Below are 25,565 nucleotides of genomic sequence, written 5' to 3'. Positions count from 1 at the left end.
GTCACATTCAGCCTCGGGACTGCTCTTAAATAGGACTTTAACCTTCTGCTCAACACAGAGACTGGGAAATCAATAATACAGCGCAGCCTCTAAAGCTGGAGTCCCACAGCCATGGTCAATTTCCCATTAAATAGAATTTCTTGGTGTCTTTTCCTTATAGTCTTCTGTCCTGCAGTTTAGTGGTCTGTGCATTCTGTAGGTGTTTTAGGAATGCAAGGAAAGCTAAACTACGGAAACAATGGAAGACAATTGATGTAGGGCACTGTTGCTCACACCCCACTGAGAATGCCTGTTAAATAGCTTGGTATCTCTAAACAGATACTGTCTTCTTTGAAAACACTGTATGTGCAAAAAAGTCCGCTGGTCGTTCGTGTAGCTCTTTTATCCCAAAAGTCTGGACAGCCCTGCACTACAGTTTTAAATGTGTGTGCATTTCCAACTAGCACAAGATCTGGTATTGCAGTTACTTTAGAAAATCCTGTATGCGACGAATGGTTTTAAAATAGCCATGGAGAGCCTGGTGCACTGTGCAGCAAGCAGGTGAGAGAAAGGCAGCGATTACTGCAGAATGCACAAGGGAGCTGTTAGTAGCTATGGCTCCATCTGAACAATATACATTATAAGAACTGTTAATCTGTACAAACGAGGTTAGAAACATGCCCTGGTGAGACTAACCAATTGAGGCAAGAAGCTATTAGCTGGATTAATAGTTGTTTTTGTTTGTTCTCTGGTGTGCATGCCCAGCTCCAAACAATCACACTACAGGAGACAATTTCTGCTGAATCTCTCAGGTAAAGCTGTGCAAGCAGATGGTAACTGGAGTGTGAAAATTAGAGCCACTGTTTTTGCGCTGGGGCACGCTCAGCAGCCGTTAGTGAGACCACTGGACTGACAAACATGACAAGAAATCTGATACCCCCTCAACCATCTTGCAATCGAGACGTTAGATACCCCATTGTACACAATTCCTTAGTTATTTGACTATCGTGATGTAGAGCTGTGTGTATTAGTGGTTATTATTAAGATGCAAGGTAAGGAGCAGGGTAATGACAGTGCTGGAGAGCTGAGAATGGAGTGTGTAGACTAGCGCTAACTATTGTTAAGGTGCAGGGTAATGACAGTGCTGGAGAGCTGAGAATGGAGTGTGTAGACTAGGATGTAACAATTTAATTGGAAGCTGGTGTTTTATGATGCATGCTGCATTCCAAAATGATTTACTGGTTGTAACAGCTTCTGCCAAATTTTAACAGTACGTTTTTGAAAGGCATCCAACTGGACAGTAGAAACGTAAGATTTGAGAGCTCTATAAAAGTACCCTTACAAATATTTTTCTTACCTACTAGAACCTGCCTGTTTTTTTGTATTCAGTATCTTATGGTTCTTATTTCAAAGGCAGTGCTATATAATTGAAAATGTCAGGTTGACAGGTTTGCCATTAGGAATTATTTGCACTGGTGGGAGGATCCCACCAGAATGTCTACAAGTTTAACAAAAGTACCCAAAAAGTACCAAACTTAAATCTTTAATCAAAGTGTTTTCAGCTTTCTGATTTGTTCTGAATTGGCAGTAAAAGGATAATGCGTGGGCTGCACTTGTGAGACAGATTGCTCATTACGCGTTTACAAGTATTTGAAGGTGGGATAATTAGCTATTCAGAGAGGATACCAAAAGATGCAAAATAAAGCAAGGGACCTGAAGTTATGAAGATATGCTGGTTGGCTGAAAAAGCTCCCTCCTTCAGTGACTTTAAACTTGTCCTAAACTTGTATTCCAACTTTTAAAGCATCGTTTGCACAATTAGCTGCCTTTTCAACTTTAATGGAAATGTTATCTTAATGTGTTCGTAGGGAAGATAATCCAAGACTAGTGCTAATCGTGGTCTGTAGTACAGATGATGTCAGACAGCATTGTGGCACCACTGTGCTAATCAATGCAAGTTTCTTCACAACTGAAAAGTGGTGCTCTATAGTAAATCTCTGGACAGACGGATGCCTAGAATATACCAGGGATATGCACCACCAGCGTGAGATAGAAAAGTCAACTGTTCAGAACTCTACACATACAGAGTTTAACAATGTGGTCTGCTCAAAACTGCATTTAAAAAAACTGTTTCTTACAGCTAAACATTTCTGGCATTTGTTTTTTATTGCCAGGAAAAGACAGCAAATGGAATTGATTCAGCTTAATAATGACACGAATGTCAAGTTTTTAGTTTAGTTGAATTTGGCTTGTTAGGTAAAAAGTCACCCTTCAAGATGCTGCAGTTTTAACACACAGAATAGATCTCCAGTGGCAGTTTAATAAGAAACAGTCCCTGATTCTTTGCATTATAAAGATAAAAACTGACAAATAGCAGGAATTGAATTCCAGGATGTGGGAAACAAATGGCCTTGGCAGAAGCTGGTATATATTCAACCCGCTAAAGACTTGTGTCCGTTGTCACTTTATTTCCATATGGCATTCATTAAATCCAATCTGTGTTAATTACACCTGATAATTTATTTGTTATTAATTTTTTTTTAAATGCTAATTTTGTTAACTAAACAGTACCCAAACAGGCTTGACAGGGAGGAATTTATAATATTATATACCCATGACTGCTATGCAAATGGAATCCCTAGCATTTGGTCTGTATTATATAAAAGCCGCATGTCCCTGTTGCCTGTACCCTTCAGTCACTGTTGTGAATACTGACGTTCGTGTGGCAAGTGCTTCCCACACTGTAAAAACTACAGACTTTGTATGAGCAACAGTCTCAAAATTAGATTTCTCCCCTAAGTTCTCAGAGGAAATCAGAGGTGTTAATCATTGATTAAATGGTCATGTATCTCTACATAATCCCAACAATTCCCTATACTGCACATTAGGGATGTAACGATTCATTGTGTATCGTTGAATCACGTAACTTTCTTTACATGATATAGCGTGTCGTAATAGAGGTCTGTATCCTTTATAGCCTGATACAAGAACAAAAGCATAACAGAGCTCATTGTACTTCACCAAATGGTTCTTGAATAAACTATAATTGAGTGTTAGTTGGTATGAATATATTCTCTCCCTATAGTCCTTCATTAAATGATCATTTGATCTTATATCATACAAGTAGTCCATCAGGACGATCATGTGTATCGTGCTGCATTTTGTATCACAAACTGCATATCGCAATGCGTCGTATTGTAAAATAACTGTATTGTTACATCCCTACTGTATACCACAACTTGCAGATTTAACATTGAAATAGTGAAACATAAGCCATGTGGCATTAGTAATTAAGATATCTACTAAGATGTATTAGGCACAATTAGGAGTGACTGATGATGTTTTAAAAGCAAGGTTACAAACACAGTACTTAATTATGGTAGAACAGCATGTGTCACCTCTTCATCCTTTGAGTTGTCTGAAAATAGGAAGGGTTTTTAAACTGTGGTCTACAGGCACAAATTCATTGATGAAAAATGCTTGAAATGAATTTAGAGGCATAAATTACTATCGTTATTACCAATGTTATTTTCCACCCTCACAGTCTGCCAATGCACCAATGCACAAATACATACAGCCTCCCTCACTTTACTTCCATCATGATACTGAACCAATTAGAAAGCAAAAAATAACAAGCAATAAGATGCTAAGGTGAGCTTTGTGGTGAAATTATGCACTGCAGCCACCTAGAACAAGTGTCCAATTGCAATTCCAGAAGAAAAAAACTATTGAATGATGAGGCTAAAGGAAACAAATGTTACGTCTTCTGCCTCTGTCAGTGTTTTGATGCTGATGGGTAGCATTAGCAGAAGCATTGGTCTTCTTGAATTTGTGCTCAGCATTAACAGAAAGGCTGCAATGACACTGATGTAATCAAACAGGGATGGAAAAAAGACTCCAATTACATAGCAGTTAGATCCATTCCAGGTTTCACTATGAGTGTATAATGCCTATACGCTGTGGCTAATCAAGCTCGTAGTAAAACCTGGAATGGGTGAAACTGCTATGCAATATGTGTCTTATTTCCATCCTTGTCAACCTGTAGCCAGATGGAATAAGACAGCTGGACTTTTTACAATCCAGCGAATCCTCCTGGATTGCATCACCCACTTATTTTTAGGGGTAATCACGGGATACCCGCAGATACTGGACATCAAATGTTGAGTTAAAAACAGCTGCACTGCAAAACCTGAATTTCATGAAATCTGACAATAAGAGGTATTTCTAGTTCACTGAGTGCAACTTTATTGTAATATTCGGTGGCATGCCATCATAGTTTTCTTCCAGGCGCTTATCAGTCAAAAGAATGCCCTGTTTTTGTCTGTCAACTTTGTAAGAACAAGCAGACTGAGGTCCTTGTCACTGTGCACCGAATAATTGACGAGCACCGTAGACTCTCCTCCGAATTCTTCTTTGAGAAAATGCCTAGCACAGTAACACTTCACTGTAAGCAATCAACGACAAGCTAGCCACAGTATTTTAAACAAACAGCGTCCCACCACTTTATTGGGAAAGCATTTATTGAGACTTGTTTGGTCCCCGCGGACCTGCATACTAGTCTAGGAAAGCTCACAAATAAAACAGCAGCCCTAATCTAGTATAACACACTGAAACTATTGTATTACCCTTGGGTAGTCTTTCAGTAAAGTTACTTGCTGAAACAGGTGAGAAACACTTCCAACCGCATGCAGTAGTTTCAACAGCAGCCATTCATGGCAATTGGATCATCAGTAGTATTTTTTATCACAGATTTTAAGATTTCAGCAAAATGTACCCATTGCCTTGTAATATGTAGTTCCCTGTGAAATTTTCCATTTCTGAAAAAATAGTGTAAATATAAATATTTGTTTTATCAAAAACAAACACAGCAAATGTTTGCCTTATTGACACACTACATGTTAAACTGCATTTAGGAACCTGGCAGCCAGTTTAGTTTGCTTCTGGTAAATGATTGAACTCATTGCATTGAGCTGCATGATTTCTTAAATGTCTTCAACGAAAAAGACACCAGCTGCATCAAAGATCGGAAATATTTCTGCTAAAGATCGCTCTGTCCAGTACAAGAAGGGGACATTTCACATGTCTGTTATTTTTACATTTATTTATGATTTCATTTTGTTTTGATAGTTCACTGATGGTGAAAATAGAATGTCTTTAAAAGGTGGACATAAAAAAGAAATACAATTTAGCATTTCATAGCTTTTTTTTCAGGTAAGCATTTAAATATTTAGGAACATTTGTTGTATAATAACTCGAGAAAATTATCAATTTTGGATGTGACAACGTTATTTTTTCTACTTTAATAAATATTATGCTTAAATCGTGAAATATCTTGAAATACCTATTTGTAGACTGTGAAATACAGTGAAATAATCCACTTTTTACTGTGAAAATAATACAGCCCTAATTAGTGTTGTTTCAGGAGGGAGCATGATCTGGATACACAATGAGGCTAGTAGGGTCAGGCCAAGAAACATTGAAAATAACGTATTCATGCAACCTTAATACACACTTTAACAAGACATGAGATTAACACTGATGTAACGCTTGACCCTCGAATCACTTTACTTAATTGTAGATCAGGCTTTGCTTGACTGTCAGGACACATTTTCTGGCTTGCTCATCCTTACAGATCACTTATTTTCCCCTCTTTCAAAACTAAGCTAAGAATGTTGACAAGAAAATTAACCCTGGAGACGAGGCCCAGTCTGGCTAGTCTCCACCTGATTTCCTCCCCAGCTCGTGGGAGCGCAAAGGCCAAAGCAGCTCTTCCAGTTCAGCCCCTAGATAATATCAAGTGAGAGTGAACAGCATTCGAACCAGCACAGCATGCTCCCGAACCTACATGGCAGTGTTAGATAAATCAAGAGAAGTGCGCATAAAGATGAATCGACTGAAGAAAAGACACCAGTGAAGATCTGGTTGTTTAATTAACACGCAGTGTTGTCCTTGAGATGTAATTCTTGAAACACTGACACCAAGCCTGCATATCATTGTCTTAGTTGTTACACTCAGAAAGGGAAATAATAAATAAATTGCTGAGCTTGAAACCTTGTTGTCAGGTTTATAAACTGAGCAAATTGAGATGTGCTGTTCCTCATTTTACCTCATTTACCTAACTGTTTAATATATATATAAATATAATCTAATGTTGAAACGTGCCATATCTCACAAATATAATGTGGCTATGCCTGACCAGGTTCAGGTTTTCTTTTACCTTGTGAGTGTTGCAATGATAATTTAAATATGACAGAAACAATCTACTGGGGTAGTGTAGAATGAACCCTAAAGAAGCTTAATAATAATAATAATAATAATAATAATAATAATAATAATAATAATAATAATAATAATAATCTCCAGAACTTAAAGCTATGTAACAGCTCAAAAGAAGACCACTGTCCTTGAATTACCCTGAGAGTTTGACAAACAGACTTGCCTGAAAGATTTCTTTCCTGAAACTGTGCCCAGAAGTGCACTTGTCCTTGCTACCCAGCCAACGGGTATGATTGTGTTTAGTGTATGTAGTATTACCTAAGCTGCAGTAGCTTTGTCTAGCTGGCTGAAAAGATCACAACCAATTAAAAAGATTAGCAACTGACAAGCTACATCTTATTGGAAGTCTGTGAGAGGTACATCGAATACAGAATACTTGTTTGTATGTGTGTGTGTGTGTGTGTGTGTGTGTTTGTGTGTGTGTGTGTGTGTGTGTGTGTGTGTGTGTGTGTGTGTGTGTGTGTGTGTGTTCTTCAGAATGTATTTGGATGGGGGTGCTTTGTTTCAGTCACCAAGTCCAGAAAAAAAAATTGCAATATTTGCAACATGAGTTTATAAGGTAATAACTTTTCTAAATTTCTGCTCCATTCTCCAGTCTCTCTCTCTCTCTCTCTCTCTCTCTCTCTCTCTCTCTCTCTCTCTCTCTCTCTCTCTCTCTCTCTATACAGTATATACTGTATATACAGTATATACTTATGAAACCGTTCAGGGGTACTAAACCTTACACTACCTAGAGAAAGCATTTGAAGATCGGTACAACACTACTGAAGCTTATAATACAGCTCACAGAAAACAATTCTTTATTCAGAACTTGCCAGCCAGCAATGCACAGCAAGAGATAACAGTGTTTGATTAAAGATTAGGCAGCACTAATCCATGATGTATTATTGCAACAGGAAGCAAGGACAAACATGAACACTAAGGATTCTCATCCTTATTACATGCTTTTTACAAGGAAGCTAAATCCCTATCAATTTTTAAACAACCGGAATCCAATCCAAGGCTTTTTCTTATAGTTTATATTTCAAGACAGTATCTCCATCTCACTCAGACCCCTTGCTTATTAAATATCTTTCCCTGAATAGATAATCATGTGCAAATGATTTTACTGTCTCTGATACCACAAAATCGTATCAATTTTTCTAGGAATGACAAACCACAAGGGATGTGACATGTATTGCCTGTTCTCCCCACTCAGACCCCTTGTTCATCAATTCGGGCAAACCAAGTGTGACGGGGTACTACCCACCCCTGTGCATATTTTGTATTTGTTGTATTATTATTATGATTTATGTATTTGTAAATATGATGGTGAAAAGCCTGTGTGCATTATTAGTGTAGGTATGGGGCAGTACGGCAGGATGAAAACTGCAAAAACCTGTGGGAATGTGGCTGGAGACGTCAATTGAGTAAGTGTTTCTGAGTAATTAAGGCTCCAGCCACTGGTGAGTGTGTGAGAAGTAATGTTGGTGTTAGAGGTATGTGGTGAGTGTTTCTCATGTTCTGTGGTGTCCCGTTCGGCCTGTGTTAGTTACGTCCGGGAATGTTTTGTATAGTCCTTTCGTTTTGGCCCTTGTGTCTGTTATTTTGTTGAATGTGCTTTGTTTAGAGCAGGGGTGTCAAACTCAGTTCCTGGAGGGCCGCAGTGTCTTCTGGTTTTCGTTCCACCCGAGCTCTCAATTACTTAATTGGTCTAATTATTTGATTAACTGGACAAATTTAACACTTCTGTTTAGGCCTCACAATGTTTCATAGGTAGTGTACCTTCAATAAAGTGCATTTTTAAAACCATCAACTGTAAGAGACCTTGAAAAATATTAAATATGTCAAATTGAACAAATAGTTAGATCAATTATGTTAATTGAGAGCTTGTTGGAATGAAAACCAGAAGACCCTGCGGCCCTCGAGGACTGGAGTTTGACACCCCTGGTTTAGAGCTTCTGTCCGTGTTATTTTTTGTCTGTGTTTAATTAAACGTGCTCATTAGCGTTTTACTGCACCTTCTATGTCTGAGACTCCTTTCCTGGCCTAAACACCGTTGCCAGTGACATCATCCTGTTCACACCGTGATATTGAGTAACTGTCCTCTCTTCAAAAATGGGATTCACATTGACTGATAGACCAGTCTTGGCAGATACCATTGAAGAAAGAGGGTGCACCATCAACATTCATGGAGTGCTGTAGTTATTCTACGAATGAGGGTCGAGCGAGTTGTCTAAGGCCATCATCATGAGCCACTGCAGAATGTCACAACAAGTAATATATGGAAAAGATTACGTCTAACATTAAATTAAATTAAACAGTTGAACTCAGAAGATACTTTCCTTAGATCAAGTGCCATATCTGCTTAGCAACGCAATATAATTTGAAACAGTGCAAATCGCCCATCATTCTGTCGTTGGATCTGAATAAAAGCAAGGTAGATTCTGAAATGAGATCTGGTTTAAACAATAAAATAACAATAAAAAAAAACAAGAAACTTGCTCTATCACACCAAATATGAAAAATGTATTTGATCTCCCAACACTTGTTGTACAAGCATAAATACCGTATCCCACCCAGTCATGTGATGACATCACTTTGCATTAATCCAAACTGGATTGAACCAACACAGTAAGTGCTTCCTACCTTCAGTTCTGTACATAATCACTTAACATTTGTGCATCCTCTTAATGTTATCTAGCCCATTGAGGATTTTATGAACTTCAATTTAGCCTCTCGTACACATCTATTTTCCAGGCTGAATAGATTTAAATATTGTAAACTGCCGTCTTTGCTCATGCCATTACAAACCAATGCTTTAAAATTCATGTTCTTAACTCTTGCTAGCTTTAAAAAAACATTACTTGTCCCCTGCTGAGCAGATCCTCTGGTAAAAACATTGCTGCTTGGAGTGAACGGCGAGATGCAAGGGTGGTTCAAGTCCTGTTTGCCTCGATCTTGACTGGGGACCCACAGGAAGATCTGCATTGGTCTGTGTGCTCCTGCATGGGTAGCAGAATCGACTGGCAACAGCTCACCTTATCCAGCTTCATCAACACTTACTGGTCAGTGGCCCAACAGGTCCATACAGAGACTTGCCATTGGGCCTGGCCTCCATGGTGCAGTAACTTGGTAGCATCAATTGCTAAGGTTCAGCAGAGGAAAAGAAGGCGATTGGATTGACAGCGGGAATAGAGGTTCAGTCCGGATTTGAAAGTGCATTGCAGTGGTGAGTGTTTGGGGTGGTGTAGAGATGGCTAAAAACAAGATCCCACAAAGTAATTCCGCATTGGAAGTCAACAGATAATGCTTATTGTAATATTTGGGCATATATTTTAAGATGGGGTGATTATCTCTTCAGGGATATTATAGACCAAGGGATCCAGGCAGGATAAAACGGGCAAAATGTCTCTCCTGCATTATTTTGTTTGTATTCAGCTATCCCTACTTGTTGGAAGTTTAACATTTCTCGTTCATGGTGTCTGTGTTGTTGCAACACCATGCATTTCCTCCATTTATATAAGAACTGGCACATTCAACAAGGTTGTTATGTATTCAGTCATTCAGTCATAATTCATATTCAACACCGCTCAACCTTTAAATTCAGCCGCTGTTAGGTAACATTATTATAAAAGTGGGTATTATCTGAATTTCAATAACAAATCTTGCTCTTTTATTAAAATAAGTCCCCAAAGTATTGACACCTTGCAATCTTTTTAATTGAAAATGCTATAATTCACATAGATATGCACATTCTACTTGACCTATTCTCTGCATTCCAACACCACCATTTTATTTGTGTATTTCCAATATTAGTTGGAGCAGGCCTCGTCATTGAACTTGAACTTGGCACCATCGCTGAGCACAAGGTGATGCCAGAGTATACAGCACAGCAGCTACCTAAAAGTCTTTGAAAGTCGGAAAGCTAACACAGCTGTCCAGCCTTTTCAGCTGAAAGAGCCATATCGATAACCAGAGTTCATAAAAGGGCCTTAAGAAACTAAACAAATAAAACAAAGAAAAAAATAAACACATTTGTTTTTGCACTTTGACTTTTACCAAAAACTACTAAATGTCAAGCATTCAACTCTAAATCAAGGTGAGCCATATCGAGAAGCTCAATGAGCCATACAGTTCAAGATGGAGAAGCTGATAGTTATAGTCCTGTGTAGACATCTTGTAGGACGTTTTCAGATCTCAAAAACCAGGAAGAGCTGATTGAGACCTCTTTGGATGAGAAGTTTCTGCAAGTACTGCAGTGGTGTTGGAGACTCGGTAGTGGGTAATCTGCCCTCTGGACCAAGGCTCAGCTGTGATTATCTCCAGTCTGCACTTGCACTTTGTGACAGCAACAAGCCTTTGTATCTGCTGTGCTAATGGAGCCTCGTTCTTCAAGAGTTGAATTTGCCAGTTCACATCCCAGTCACAAACGCCTGCCATTTGTTGTGCTTTTTATACATACACAGACTGTTGCTGATAATAGGTTACTATTTGTGGATTATTCTCTTTCCTTGGAACTAATTTACTAGATGACAGAATTTTACATGTAAAATGCTAATGTACATTAGCAGTGTTCTGGATTACAAGAATGCAAATTGGACCAATGATCTTTTATACAGCTCTTAGTTGCTTGCTTTTACAATGGTTTGCACCTTGTAAGAAGAGGTGTAAAGTTTTTGGAGGTCCAGCAATTGCCTAAGTGCAAGGCAAAACCTTTACATCACATTATAATGTTTGTGCCCACTTAGTATCCAGATCCCGCCCAATTCCATGCTCTTTTCTTAATTTGATTGCATTTCAATATAATTTTAATGGATTAATAATGGCACAGTGTAAATGTGATAGTGGGTGCAGAACACCAGATGAACACCATTCTTTACACACGCTGCACTTTTAGCTGCTAAGTACGATTTACTTTTGCACCTATCACACTGCCAAGCGCGTGAGAGTATACCGAAAACCACAAAGCAAAACTGATATACCGAACAGAAAACTCATTTACGCTAATTTATTTACACATTGTAAACACATGGAGCGGAGGGTGTCCTTAACCCATTCACTGCCATTGTCCTCATTTAAGTACAGACTACTTTGTAATTTTTTTAGCATTTTAACTATATTGTTATGATAACTTTGTTAAGTGTAAATGTAGCTGTTAATTTAGCAAATACAGCCCTTCAGATAGAACACCTCAATATAAAATAAGAAACTGAAACCTAAAAATGATACATTTCTTGGTGTTTTCCTACCCACAAAGCTGTATTTTGTATGTGTTGAGCTTCATAGCTGGCGTGAAATTTTACTTGTCTGATTACGGGCATGTCTTATTTGACTGTCCTCAAAATAGGACGCAGCAGTTTGTAGCCAAAACAAAGGGTTTTTTTTTTTCCTTGAAGAAATATTGATTTAGAATGTATCAAATTACATAAATACAGCTGTATGTTATTTGGTACCTAATGGGTTAAATGTCCTTCATTTTCAAACTGACTGAAAATGTTTCAATTCCTAGTCTTCACATCTTTAACAGTAGCCAGGAGTCCTGTCCCCAGATTAATAGGAGGTCTGTCTATAACTTAGCGGTTATACTGTACTGTAGATCAGTCCGGTCCAAGAAGAGTCTTACTGATGTTCAGGGAGTTCTTAAATAGCCACAAAAACACAACAAAAAATAATCATCACCCTAAAAGTTGTAGCTGCAGTTTTTATTTTCATTATTTCTGTTTTCACATGTCCTGATTAGCACTAACCTTTGAAAGCTGGGCTGCTTAATGTTCAGGTAGTCCAGGATTCACTTCACTCCTGTGTAACAGGACTCACCTTTGCCTTCTACACTCTACACTGCATAAACTATGTCCTATTAAAGCTAACAATGTTTTGGTTGGTAGTGGGCATGGAAGAAAAGCCAGGCTTGGCTGTGGATCAAAGCTGTGACCTCTATTGCAGAGACACCTTTAAGAGCTATTTTTGAGGTTTGTGTGCCAGGCACAGTGCTTCTACAGCACATGTCTTTCACCGCTGGACCCTGGCCTGCTGCGTTCAAACAGAATTTTTAAACGAAAAAGATTTTTTTTTTTTAAGTAGCTTTACATTATAAGATGTTTCATTGTGAGTACTTACTGCTATCACTCCAATATTGTGTTGATGCTTTCAGGAACTACTCTTCAGTCCAGTTGCTAGCCAGATATATCGGAAAATGTAGGCTAAATTAATTAAAAGGTCTTTAAAGAAGTAAGAGCCAGCTCCATCTTGTTATCCGCTACTTAGGATCAAGTTACTTCTTTCTTGCTGGCAATACACTGCTGTACACTAGATGGTGCTGGTGCTTACTAATATAAAGACACTAGCTGATCTGGCCCACATTATAGTTATCTATAGAAAGCAACTAAAACTGATGTGAAAACACCTTAACACAAAAAAATTGCAGTAAGAACCACTCCAAACATCATTAAGTGACTGTAAATAAAATTTAAATTTGAAACTAGTTTATCATAAACTTCAAACACGGAAATAAAAAAAATCAAAAATGCTCAGGATTTTACATATTAGACACAAAATAAATAAATAAATAAATAAATAAATAATAAAAACAGGACATTCTGTTGGGACGGTACTCAGGGGATAAACAAGCTAGGTTTTAAATTCAATGAAAAACTCTTATTGGTAATTACATTACCGTTGATAATCATGTTTCTGTCATCTAAAGCTTAAAAGGATCAGTGCCACTGCTGGTGGTGTTTTGTTCTTCTCCGTTCCTGTACAGTACATACACGTCTCAAATTTCTCCATGAAGAGATTGTGGGGGGTGTTAAAAGTGTTCTGTGTAAATTGATTTGGGTGAAACAACTTTTACTCAGTATTGCCCTCCATTTTGTGAGAAAGCAAGGCTATGGCTTTGTTTTGAACAGACAACATTTTTTACCTGATAACTGAATATATCATTGAATATTTTATTATGAAAAGAACATGTGGCTTCAGAAGTCCTTTTCATTTGTTTCTCTTCCTATTTTACAGTGTTTGCAATCATACTGAGTGGTTCTGGGTTCTGTAGCTCACATGTTTTCATTTTTCAAAATCTGCCTTTACCTGGAGAACCCTAAGTGCCGAGACTGAACAGCCTGCTTCGTTCAATTCAAATTACGTGACAATGATTCTACAGGCAAAGCCAGGTAAAGGCACATTCGGAGAACAGAGACCAACACTGGAGCAACAGAACCTCTCAGAGCGATTGCAAATACCATAAAAGAGGAATAGAAAAAAAAAACATGTAGAAAGACAAGCACTCCTGAATTAGGCCACCTAACCAGAGGGTATGTCAGTACAGAGTCCCCATGGGTTCCAATGTAAACAGCTTGTTCCCACTGCTTCTCTACTTGGAAAGCAAGAGTCTCCAGCAAAGCAGCCCCATGGAGATTCTGTGTGGTTTAAAAACAAACAGTACTGAGCCTCTCTGCCTGCAAGCGGCACAGAAACAGGAAAGTAACACTCTCTGGGTCATTGCCCTTGAAAAAGAGCCCCAGAGGAATATATCCTCATCCATTACCACAATATTCACTTTCTTTCCAGTCTTCTGTAGTGCTGTTTCTGCCTTTCTTGGGGCAAATGCTTGAATATTCGAACAAACACTGCTTGAAATGCATCTGACTAGCACTAATCTTTGAAAGCTGGGTTACTTCATTTTATTGTAGGTAAGGTGGACCAATATTCACTTCCTTCCTGTCTAACAGGACTCCACCTGGCCCTACATATTGTGTACTGCATAAACTGTCCTATTACCGCTAAAACACAAGTGTATTTTTTTTTTAAAGAGCATTATGTTTAATGAGGTATCCATGAAAGAAAAGCCAAGCTTGACTGGAGATCAAAACTGTGACCTCTAATCCAAAGACACCTTTAATAGCTATTGTGGGGTTTGTGTGCCAGAATTTTGCAGAATTTATCAAATGACTGTATCATTGAAATAAATAACAGAAATCCTAGTGTTCAAGAATGTTTCTCTCCTTTCTTTAATAAGTAACATGATGGGGTAACAGGTTTATTTTTTACTCCAGAGAGATGTTCTTTACTTTAATTTGGTATGATTTATACTTTTGTTTTCCAGTTCATTAAAAAAAAATCAAAGACTATTCAAATATTCGTGTAAAATCTGCAGAAAAAAAGAAATATCCAGGCATTAAAAAACAGTGCCAACACTATAATTTGCCAGTTTTCTTAACTATTCCTGAAAACTCAGATCTCAAAAGTGAGGTGGTTGGGGTGGGCAGTTGTAATTTCAGTCCTCTCTTAAAATGATTTTATATTTAGGACTTGTGTAATTAACTCTACATTACTAAAACAAGGCTCCCCGTTAACCAAGAAATACAGAATACACTGAAATAAACCGTTCAAGTTATGACAAACCCTTTTGAGGCAGTTTCTCAAGAAAGTAATTTAGTGTAAAATTGAACCGGGAAGCATGTCAGCCAAGCACTTACTATCAGTCTACTATCCTCCATACCCATCGTAACTGAAACAGCAGGGAGATGCAGCTTGTATGTATTACAAAATACATGCCAGGGTTCCAGAAGGCAAGTATAATCAGGCATGTGAGGCACAGCCCATCCCTTTTATGCAAAACTATGTGCAGGATATTGCAGGTATGTTCATCCTCTTTGGAAGTCAGAATTACACTGTGCAGTAGCTGGGTACTGGAAAGCAATAGAAGTTGTAAAATCAAGGGGCACAATGACATTTTCCCATTAATTGATGCAGCATTTTGACAGGAACAAAGCAGTTGCATTGCTAGTATAAAAAAAAAACAGCTTGAGACCCTCCCTTCAACTGGGCCCTGACTTCTGAGCAATGCTCTGACTGGAGCATCAATGAGCTGAACATCAATAATGAATCAAAGAATCACAGGCGCAAAAAACAAGTACACTTACACCTGATTTGGAGGCTGCATGGCTGTCTTTTACAGGCGACAGACATCCAGTCATTATCAGCAGAGAAAGACAGCTAGCCACCACAATCAAACTAATGAGGGGCTGGGTGGTGCAGCAGACACTAAGCTAAGTCCACTAGCATCTTGTGTCTTTCAGGCTACACTGAAGTGAGTATGGTGCTCTCAGCCTTGCCCCTAGTCGATATTCGTTTTATCCACATCACAAAACAAAGAGCACATAATCTTGCAGAATTTGTCAGAGTTAGCAGTCTCTGTCAGTGTGCAGGTTAGGATTAAGGTGTGATCAGGGTGGTATTGCAATGCTTCTGTACCAAAGAGCAAAAGCAGCTGAGTGGCCATCTACAGTGGTATTGTTATTTTCATATTCAGGTTTTGTTAGGGCTTCTTCAGGGTAATGTACTGCGTTATTAGTGCCAAAGGATATTTTTCATACATTTCTCCCAATCCAATCTATAATTGCCAGCAGTCACCCTGTACATTACAGATTAAGTATTTATTCCAAAGCAGAAGTCAAGCAGAGTACTGCTTTTGAGTCCACTTTGTTCCTTCTCTAATATTAATCATACCTAAAAACAAACCAAAAAAAAAAACGCTGATAATGATACAAATGCGTTCACTTCCCTTAGTCATGCAGCTAATGTGCTTTCAAATACAAAGGAAATGTGTACACACCTCTGCAAACAATAATTCCGATTTCCATAACATCTAAGCGTCAACCTCAATTACATTTTAAACGGTGTAGCATTATAACAAACGACATGAAGAGAGTCTAGAACGGAACACACCCACCCCATAGAGACTGCTCTATTACAGTAATCAAGAAATACTGGGTATTATTATTATTATTATTATTATTATTATTATTATTATTATTATTATTATTATTATTATTATTATTATTATGCTCCAGCTGTTCATTACAGCTGTGCCCAATTATAATCATTTTTTTCTTCTTCAAATGAACAGACTGAGGCTCACTAACCTTGCATTGAACGAATTCTGTAAAACGAGACTTCAGTTTGAACAGCGTTGCAAATGCATGCTTCTGTAACATATAGTGCACAGGTATACAATACAATAGAATAAAACGCACAAGTCCGGGGTTTTTTTTTTTAAACCTCTACCCTTCCCCCGACACATCTGCTCAGTTTCCTATACTGTATTTTGATATTGATATGTGGTTACATGCCAACAATAATCTCAATTTATAGAATATTAATCTCTTTCATGTTGTTAATTATTTGCAGTTTATATTAAATGTAGACTGAATATAGCACCAAGATATGAAGGTATGCTGTACTCCAACACGCAATACATAGTACTTATTGTTAGCGTTATTATTATTATTATTATGTGTGTTTTGCGGTTTGATTTGTCAATACTACTACTAGCCTCAGTCTAATGCTAGAGAACAACCTTTACTTGTCGGGAATCTTATTTCACGTTTCTCTGTTGAAGCGATATTATCACTATAATAATTATTATATATAGATATATAAAATATATTATATGAGTATTATTAAATAGACAGAGGGATATTCATGCTAAACAAAAAGAGCAACCGAACCTTTTTAAGCTCGTGTTGGAATTTTGCGAGAGGTCCCGTTTACCAACCCAATTGCACCTTCCCATCAGTAATTTACAATAGATGCATGGTCTCCAGGTTACGATGACAATCCCAGCCCTCTCTATAACACATGCAAATTCCCTGCATAGGTGTGGTGGTGGACAAAACAAGCAGATTTACATTACCTGCAGTACTGTGAGTAGTTCTAGTTCTCGCAGTTTGTCGGGTCTTGTTGTAGCAGAAGTCCCAACTGCTGCAGCCGTGCACGCGGAATAGAGAGGAGCAGGGGGTGGGAGTCCGATAGGTGCTCTGTTTGAGAAGGAGGAAAGTCAGAGTAACACACTGTGTCTTTTAGCTTCGGAAAAATAGACGTGCCGGCTAGCGGCTTGTGATGCACTCTGTTGCTAGTGGTTCCCTTGCTTCCTGAGCCAAGAGGAGGTAGCTTTCTCTTCGTTCTGGCTTTGGGTGTGAGAAAAGGCATTGCCTCTGTCACGTGACCCGTCCCTGGCAGAGCTTGCTTTACCTGCAGTGGTACTAGCAGGAAAGCTCTTTAACGAGCAGTGTCAGAACCCTGTTTCGTAATAACAGCACGACAACGAAGGAGACTTTACAATCAAGTGATTTAACATCAAATATCCATCAATATACCGTTATATTTTATAGTGAAGCACATTTGTTAATGGGTGGAGTACTAAAATATCTGTATCATTCTATAGCCTATTTATTAGGCATATCATAATACCCCACAATAGACTTGTCAAAACTGCTTAAAATATTCCTGTGGATTTATGGATTTAAATTCGGGGGGTGTGAACGAGGGCTTCGCTATTTTCTAATTTCACCTGCCTATCATCATTGACTAATTTCACCTGTCTGTCATCATGAACTCCCTATTTAACACAGTCACAGCTCAGCTCTTTCTCTTGCGTTTTGCTGTTTCGCTCCTCCTCCTCCTCCTCCTCCTCACTTTTTTTCATGTGCCACGTGCCACTGTGTCGGTCCCCTCTGGGGGGTTAGTGACTCTCACTTCCCTGACCTGGAGTTCCAGTAACTCTGCAGGTTCTTCATGTGGTCAGAGGGGACCACCAGCCACACTATTCTTTCACAGCTCATGCACTATATATCTTGCCTCAAGAAAGAAGGCTCTGTCTTACTTCCTCCTTTACCCTCCTGGGACGTGGCCCTCTTACTCTTAGTGCTCGAGTCCCATAGTTCTTTCAGATTCTTTTCTTCCTTACGTCAAGGCTTTGTATGAGCTGTTCCGACCTCTGAGAGTTGACCCCAGTCGCTAACTGGGACCCAGTCGCGAGGCCGACCCGAGACTCTCTGGGAAGTCAGAGGACTGTCTTTTCAGGGCCCCGGAGGCCATTAGGGCTAGGCTCGACTCCATAGGGAAGGCTCTCTCGGTTGGAGTCTGGCCCATCCTTTTCTCTCTCTCCCAATATATTCTGTAACGGTTTCATAGACACTTACACTACAGTAACGAATATGAATCCTCCCCAGTGGTAAGTTACTCATATAATTAGATTTTAAATATGTACAGGTTACGTTGTAAAACATCAGCTCATTATAATGAATGTATGACTGCAATGCAGCCTAACCTACAGATCTGCATGTCCTCTGCTCCTGGTTTCTGTGCTGCACTGTAAGTATTGGCAGTGGTTAACTCTGTCTTTACCTTTATTCTTTGTTCTTTGTTCTAGGCTAGATTCAGTTCCCTCTTCATAGCTCATTCCTTTAGTTCCCTTTAAGCTCCTAGTCTACAGGGCTAAAGGAATGTAAAATACAGAACACATCAAATATTATTTTTTAAATATTTAAAATATATATGATTTCACAGACCCCAATTAGCCCTATTCTTGGACTACTTTACCTACAATACCATTAGTCCAAGATTAGTGGTAATCAGGTTCAGTTAATTAAGTCCTTTCTCTCCAGACCACTGAAATAAATAACCTCTCATAAGGAGGTGTCTGTCTCTACATATTTTTTACCTGTACCCAGTTCATGGTGTTCTAGTCTTTCCAGATTCAGTTGTTTCTCCTTTTCTGCAAATTTCAATTAATTTTGAATGATTTTCACCTCTTGGTTCAAGTGCAGCACTGTTGGGTGTACATGCCCACACCAGGGTTGGGAGAACATGCCCCACACCAGGGTATACCAGGAGAAAATGCCCCACACCAGGGTATACCAGAAGAACATGCCCCACACCAGGGTATACCAGGAGAACATGCCCCACACCAGGGTATACCAGGAGAACATGTCCCACACCATAGTGATCCAATCAGGTAGACATGGTCCTAATAAAGTGGCTAGGCAGTGTATAGAGATGTTTCTTATAGTTTCTAGATATGTTGTTTTGATGTAAATTTGTGGTGAATCCCTCATGGTAACATTGTCACTACTCTGTGAAACAGGTTTGTTTGAGGGATATCTGAAATTACCCTCTGGTAATCCATTGCAGTACCAGTATGCTACTGTATGAGGACCACTCTGAAAAATGTGTTCCAAATTAATTGGCTTGTAATGCCCTTTGCTTTGGAAGAATTTCTTCAGAGTAATATGCTGGTTTTATAATAGTATCCCTTGTAAAAGTTTACCACAGCAAATGTGAACGCTAATTTTGTAGTTTTCCTATTTTATTTATTTTTGTCATGGTTATACTGTGCATTAACCATGGTTTTTCAATCCTGACTGTAAGGGCAGTTATCAGACCTATGTTCCTTCTAATCTAAATGTGAGCTGTCAGTTGAATGCATCAAAAATAAGTGGCTAATGCAATCCAGATGGATTCATTGTAGAGATGAATTGTTTATTCATTGATTGGGCCTTAATTAAACATCCACTGACCGATTGCCCTGCTGCCCTATTTAGAGAATGTTTTGAGTTGTATTTGAAGGCTCTTGTCAAGAGTCTCCGCTGTTTTGCTTTGCTTCTAGATTTCTCAATGCATTGATCATTGTTCATTCTTTTTGTCTAACAATACAGTTGCTGGGGCTCCCGAGTGGCGCATCCAGTAAAAGAACTCACTAGAGTGCAGGATGCGCTCTATAGCCTGGACGTCGCGAGTTCGAGTCCAGGCTATTCCACAGCCGACTGTGGACGGGAGCTTCCAGGGGGCGGCGCTCAATTGGCCGAGCGTCGCCCGGGGGGAGGGAGGGTTAGGTCGGCCAGGGTGTCCTCGGCTCACCGCGCACCAGCGACCCCTGTAGTCTGGCCGGGCGCCTGCGGGCTTGCCTGTAAGCTGCCCAGAGCGGCGTTGTCCTCCGATCCTTCTCCCCCTCTGTGGCAGCGCGAGGGCCGGGGCCCTCGTTGCTGGTAGACGGGGGACGCCAAGGCGGTCGCTTTTGTTTTGGGGGGCCTTCTTTCGCCCCCCCCGGGGACCCTCACCAAGAGGCCGGTACGTGTGCATTTGCGTGCACACGTGGGAATGCGCGCTTGCGCCTTCCTCTTCCCCCTGATGCTGCCGGAGGCGGTCCACTGCCTTGTCACGGCAACGGGGAGCTCACCTCCGGCAGCGCTTCTCTCCTCACCCCCGGGGATGAGGTGTTTGGTTTTTCGGGCGGCTTGGCCGCCCTGCCTCGCGGGGGGTGCCGTCGAGGGAGTCCCTTTCTCAAGGACTCCCCCTGACCCACCGCCAGATGGTGCGGCGGCGGGCTTCCTCGCCCCCTGCTTGGCCACCCCGGTGGACCTGGCCTCCGCCTTCTTTTTGCGGCGGGCGACCACGGTCCACTCGGCGGCCTTCTCCCCCGGCGCGCTTTCGGGAGGCTCGGAGGGTCCGGCCGCCTCGGGTGATGTTCTTGAATGGGGGGGCTGCGTTGCTCGCCGCCGCCTTTGCCCATTGTTTGGGGGGCTGTGGTGTCTGCCAGCTCATTTTTATTTTATTTTATTTTATTTCTTTTAAGTGTTTGTTTTGTCTATGTTTTTATTTTTCTAAATAGAAAAACAAAACACACACACACACAAGACAGACACACCCCTGCACTGCAAACAGTTACCAGCGCAGGGGTACACAAAAAGACAAACAAAAATGTATTTATTTTTAAACAAAAAAATTAAAATTCATACACGCACCGCTGCACTCCAATAGCACAGGGGCACAAAATAAAAATAAAAACCAAACAAAAGTTTTTTTTTTTTTCACAAATAAACGTATTTATTTATTTTTAAATAAATAAACAAATACAAATTCACACACCCCTGCACTCCAATAGTGCAGGGGTACAAAGAAAATTAAAATATAAATCAAAGTTTAAAACTAAAGAATTGTTTTAAACTTGAAAGAAAAACCAAAAATCAAACTGAGGGCAAACAAAGGAGCACACGGCCTGTGCTCCCTGCCTGCCCTAAAACAAAACGATTTTTAAATCAAAAACTAAAACTGTTTTATAAATGAAAATAATATGAATAAAAAGACAAAAATAAAACCTTTAAGGTAAAATTAATGAATTTGTAAAATAAGTGTTTTAAAAAGAAGGAAAAATAAAGGAAAGAAGAATCTCTCCTGCACTTGCTTATGCACGCAAGTGCAGGGAGAGAAATTAAAAATAAAACCACTAAATCAAAAAGTTTTTCACAAAAAAGGTGCACTACTACTTTAGATAACTTAAATTATAAAAAGATTTAGAAACTAAAAAGTTTAAACAACTGTGTGATGGGGTGCAGCCTATTTTGTGGTGGTTCTGTGTTTTTTGTATTGTTAGAGTGGATGTGAGTGAGTTTGGGGTGTGGTTCAGTGAATTTATGTGTGAGGAATGTGTGAAATGTGCCTGGGCTAATGAGGTGCGAATTGCCCAATTAGCCCAGGCACCTGTATAAAAGGGAGTGGTTGGGTATGTTAGGAGGAGAGTGTTTGTTAGGAGGTGAGTGTTTGGAACAGTGAAAAGACGTGTGTGAGAGAGTGAGTGATTCTTTCTGTATAGTTTATGTTTAAAGCCTGTTTTTGTGTTTGTCTTTTTGGTTGGCCACCGTGCCTTTTTATTTGTGTTTTGTTAATTAAAATATTTTGGTTTCACTGCACTTTCTGTCTCTGAGTCTTCCCTCTGCTGCTATCCTGCCACAAACTGTTTTTAAATGTTTTTAATTGAATCCTGAGGAGCTCCAAAAAAGTGTGGCCTCTCAGTAGTAGTCGTAGTAGTCGTTGTATGCAGCCAATAGGACACCAGAAACTGAAGCCTTAACATTTACAAAATAAATAAGCTCTCATCATTTGACCTTCAGTAATGTTGTTTCACACTAGTGCCCTGGCTTTGAAATGTTTTGGAAGTAAACGCACTGTACAAACCTTCAAAGGTTATTTAAGAAGACCAGCTCCAGATAAAGGCCAGTATTTGTGTGTAGATGTGTGTTTCTCTGTGTCCAGGAAGCTCACCTTTGCTCCCCTGCCCTTCCCTGACTGTGTGACTCGTTCTGCACACCACACATCCATGCCTTTACCAGGGGAGCCCCCTTACTGTGTGACTCGCTCTGCACACCACACAGCCGTGCCTTTACCAGGGGAGTGACTCACTCTGCACACCACGCATCCATGCCTTTACCAGGGGAGCCCCATGGGGGTCCCAAGTTTGAAAATGTTTAGAAAATAAATTCCCATGAACTTGTCTTACCAAAGGACAACTGCTGGTTATTATGCAAACAAAAACGATGAAAATACACATATGCTATTTGCGTGTTACATTATTAAAATACAGGCTTCCCTCAACAAAGCACGTTTTAAAATTCATAAAAGTCTCGCCTGGGTGAACATATATGAATTTATAAAATATATATTTACTTACAATGGGATTCCTTAGATGACCCCTTTTTATTATACTTGGGGACGGGTGAGAGGTTGGGGTCTAATGTGCCTTTAAATGAAAAATGTTTTATTAATGCAGACTGTTTAGGATTCTGGATCCTCTGCACAGATACATCATGAATAGTTTATGCATTGGGGAGCAGGGTTTGTGCTTCAGGATGTCTCTGCTGGACTGAGGAACACCAGCAGACATGAAGTTCATGGCACTGCTGTGATCTAGAGGGATTTAACCCTTTCAGTCCTGAATTATTTTTGTCGCCCTGAAGAATAAACACCTTCACTGAGTATAAGTACAGTACACATTTTTTTCCATATATTTATACACTACCTCAGACTGGGACCTAGGAGTCCCGTGAGGTTCCAACGTGATTTCGACAGCATATGTTAACATACGGCAGGACAAGTCTGAAAGGGTTAAATACTCAGGACTGCATTAATGGCTAACAAATATAAACTTTCTTAGTAGCACGTATTTATGGAGTCATTATAGAAGTGGCCCTGTTTGAGAGGAAATCAAAATCGAGTGGAAATTACAATTTTGCTCCCAGTGGTAAAAAATACAAAATTTCGCCAACCAACTTCACCTATTGACTGACTTGCTTTCAACCAGTAACATGCTTTGACCCCAAAGACACTGCTGTAACAGATTTCTTGAGTAAGGTGTAGAAAATGAGAGCTTTAAACCTACTGTATTGTAGCAGATAGCATGTTTTAAAAGGAAAATACCATGTGTTTCTTTCAAAACTGCACAATGAAGACCTATGTAGCTAATGGACGTGTAAAACAGTTAAGATGTATGTAATTCTTTTGTTAGCTACAATCCCTTTAAAAGTGATCTCCTGGAAGGTGATGCAAAAAACACTACATGCACTGTAAGTGAGGCAGAGTAATTAAATGATGCGCTGCTGTATGAAAAATAAGAGTGTATTGAACACTGCTTGAACTGAGGAGAAGGTGATTTGATAAGCCAGTCAACTGCAAATCCGCTTGGCGTTTGTGTTTTAATTTTAATTCGTGTTCTGTTTTGTTCAGTTATGCAATGTTGCTTAGGTTAATACGCACACAATGTGCTTTGCTTTTTGGAGAATTATTATTGTTTTTTTAGCTTTCAAAAGAACTCCCTTAGCCTTTGATGACTCAACTGTAGTTACATAATCTTCCTTTGTTTGAGTACAATGAAATTTGACCAATATTTAAAAGATAACAAGGAAGACCAGTGAAATAATGTATTTCACTAAATCCAAATTCTTTGGAGTTAATTAACCCAACAGGAGCACAATCAGCCAAGGCAAGGCAAAATCATCCCATACAGGGAGGCTCCCGAGTGGCCCATCCAGTAAAGGCGCTCCGCGTGGAGTGCAGGATGCGCCCTATTGCCTGGAGATCGCTGGTTAGAGTTCAGGTTATGCCATCGCCGATCATGGCCGGGAGTTCCCAGGGGGCGGCACACAATTGGCCGAGCGCCGCTCTGGTGGGGAGGGCTCAGGTCGGCAGGGTAATCCTTGGTTCACCACACACCAGCGACTCCTGTGGCCGATAGTGCGCCTGCGGGTCTGCTGTAGAAGCCACTCAGATCTGTGTTGTCCTCAGGCACTATGGGTCTGGTGGCTTCGCTGTAGACCTGCAGCGTGAAAAAAGACGGCTTGGCAGGACACATTTCGGAGGACACGTGTGTCTGCTGCCGTTTCCAGAGTCTGCGCGGGAGTTGCAGTGGTGAACCGGGATAAAAATAATAATTGGGCATTCCAAATTGGGGAGAAAACCAGTGGAAAAAATCATTGCCGACTAAATTTAACAAAAAAAAACCTGTTATGCACGTCCATTCACTATATAGGTTTGACCAAAAAGACAATGCAAGACACTGCACTGACCCATGTCAAAAGGTGCCCTTTAAAAAAGTGTGACTTAATCCCATTATACATAGGTCTCAAATGTGCAGTTTGTAAAGAAACACGGGTTATACAGTTTGCTTGCCTTGTCTTCCAGGAAGTCTGTTACTGCTTTACTTCCTTGGGCACTTCACCCCAGCAGTGTCTTCTGGGTCAAAGCATATCACTGAGTGAAAACATGTCAGTCAATAGAGGAAGGAGCTGATCAAAAATTGCCAGCAAAGAAGCCAGTGAAGGGGTCGGGACAATTTCACCCTCCAAGTGAAATGACCCAGGAAGTGCAAGACAGTCTACATTGTAAACAGAAATGTCTATAACCTAGAGCAGTACCAGATATCATGTTTTAAAATGAAAATACATGTGTTTCTTTCAAAACTGCACATTTGAGACCTACATAATGAATAGATGTGCATGGCAAAGAAGATTTATGGACATATTTTGTTAGCTACAATTACTTTAAAAAATCCAATGGCCAATGACAATAGTCTGTAGGTTCAATTGGACATGTACAGAACTTCATGGTTGGTTGGATATAATTAAAAAATGTAGGAATACAAATTTCCCCTGGAATTGCAGCCTATAGCAGACACACTCCCAAAGACACCCTTTTATGTTAAACTCATAACACTGTAGAGGTCTTAACATACTCTGTCACAACGTGCTCTGAAAGACAAATGAGGATAGATTTTATAGTGAACATCTGAGAGGAGATGAATTCTAACGACATGAAACTCATTGACATATACGTGTCTGCGTATAGATACATATATACTGAGGAATTATCCGGATAATAGTTTTCTGAAGTATCACCTGCTAGTGATGCGCTGCAATTTCATTAGCGCAATAGTGAAGAGGGTAATTCAGCTCAATTAGGATATTGTACAGTAAATCTCTCAGCAAAATGAAACTGTAGCGTAATCGAGAAAAAGAAAGAACACACTACTCTCCATTGGTAAGCTTTCATGGGCATCCCATTAGTCTGAATTAAAAGTCACGTATTGATTCTGAGGAATATAGGGTCTGAGTGCATCTTGTTTATAGTATCTTGTGCAAATAGCTTTAAAAGCATTCAACAAAGCTCAAACATTCTAGTAATAACCAAGGTTTTAAAATCGAATTTCTTATTAGCATGAGCCA

General features: G+C 39.7%; 1 protein-coding gene across 6 annotated transcripts in view; it reads right to left on the bottom strand.

Moving 5' to 3' along the window:
* The window catches only part of LOC117432073 (rap1 GTPase-activating protein 1-like), a 165,966-nt gene extending 148,755 nt beyond the window's left edge, over nucleotides 1–17,211 (bottom strand). For all 6 annotated transcript variants that reach the window (XM_059002078.1, XM_059002081.1, XM_059002076.1 and 3 more), the window contains exon 1: nucleotides 16,928–17,211. The gene's annotated coding sequence lies outside the window, so the exon portion shown is untranslated. The remainder of the gene's footprint in view (nucleotides 1–16,927) is intronic.
* Nucleotides 17,212–25,565: the final 8,354 nt, after the last annotated feature.

Source organism: Acipenser ruthenus, chromosome 27, assembly GCF_902713425.1.
Source record: "Acipenser ruthenus chromosome 27, fAciRut3.2 maternal haplotype, whole genome shotgun sequence".
NCBI lineage: Eukaryota > Metazoa > Chordata > Actinopteri > Acipenseriformes > Acipenseridae > Acipenser > Acipenser ruthenus.
Note: the sequence above shows the minus strand (reverse complement) of the source record. Positions and strands in the feature narration are given on the sequence as shown.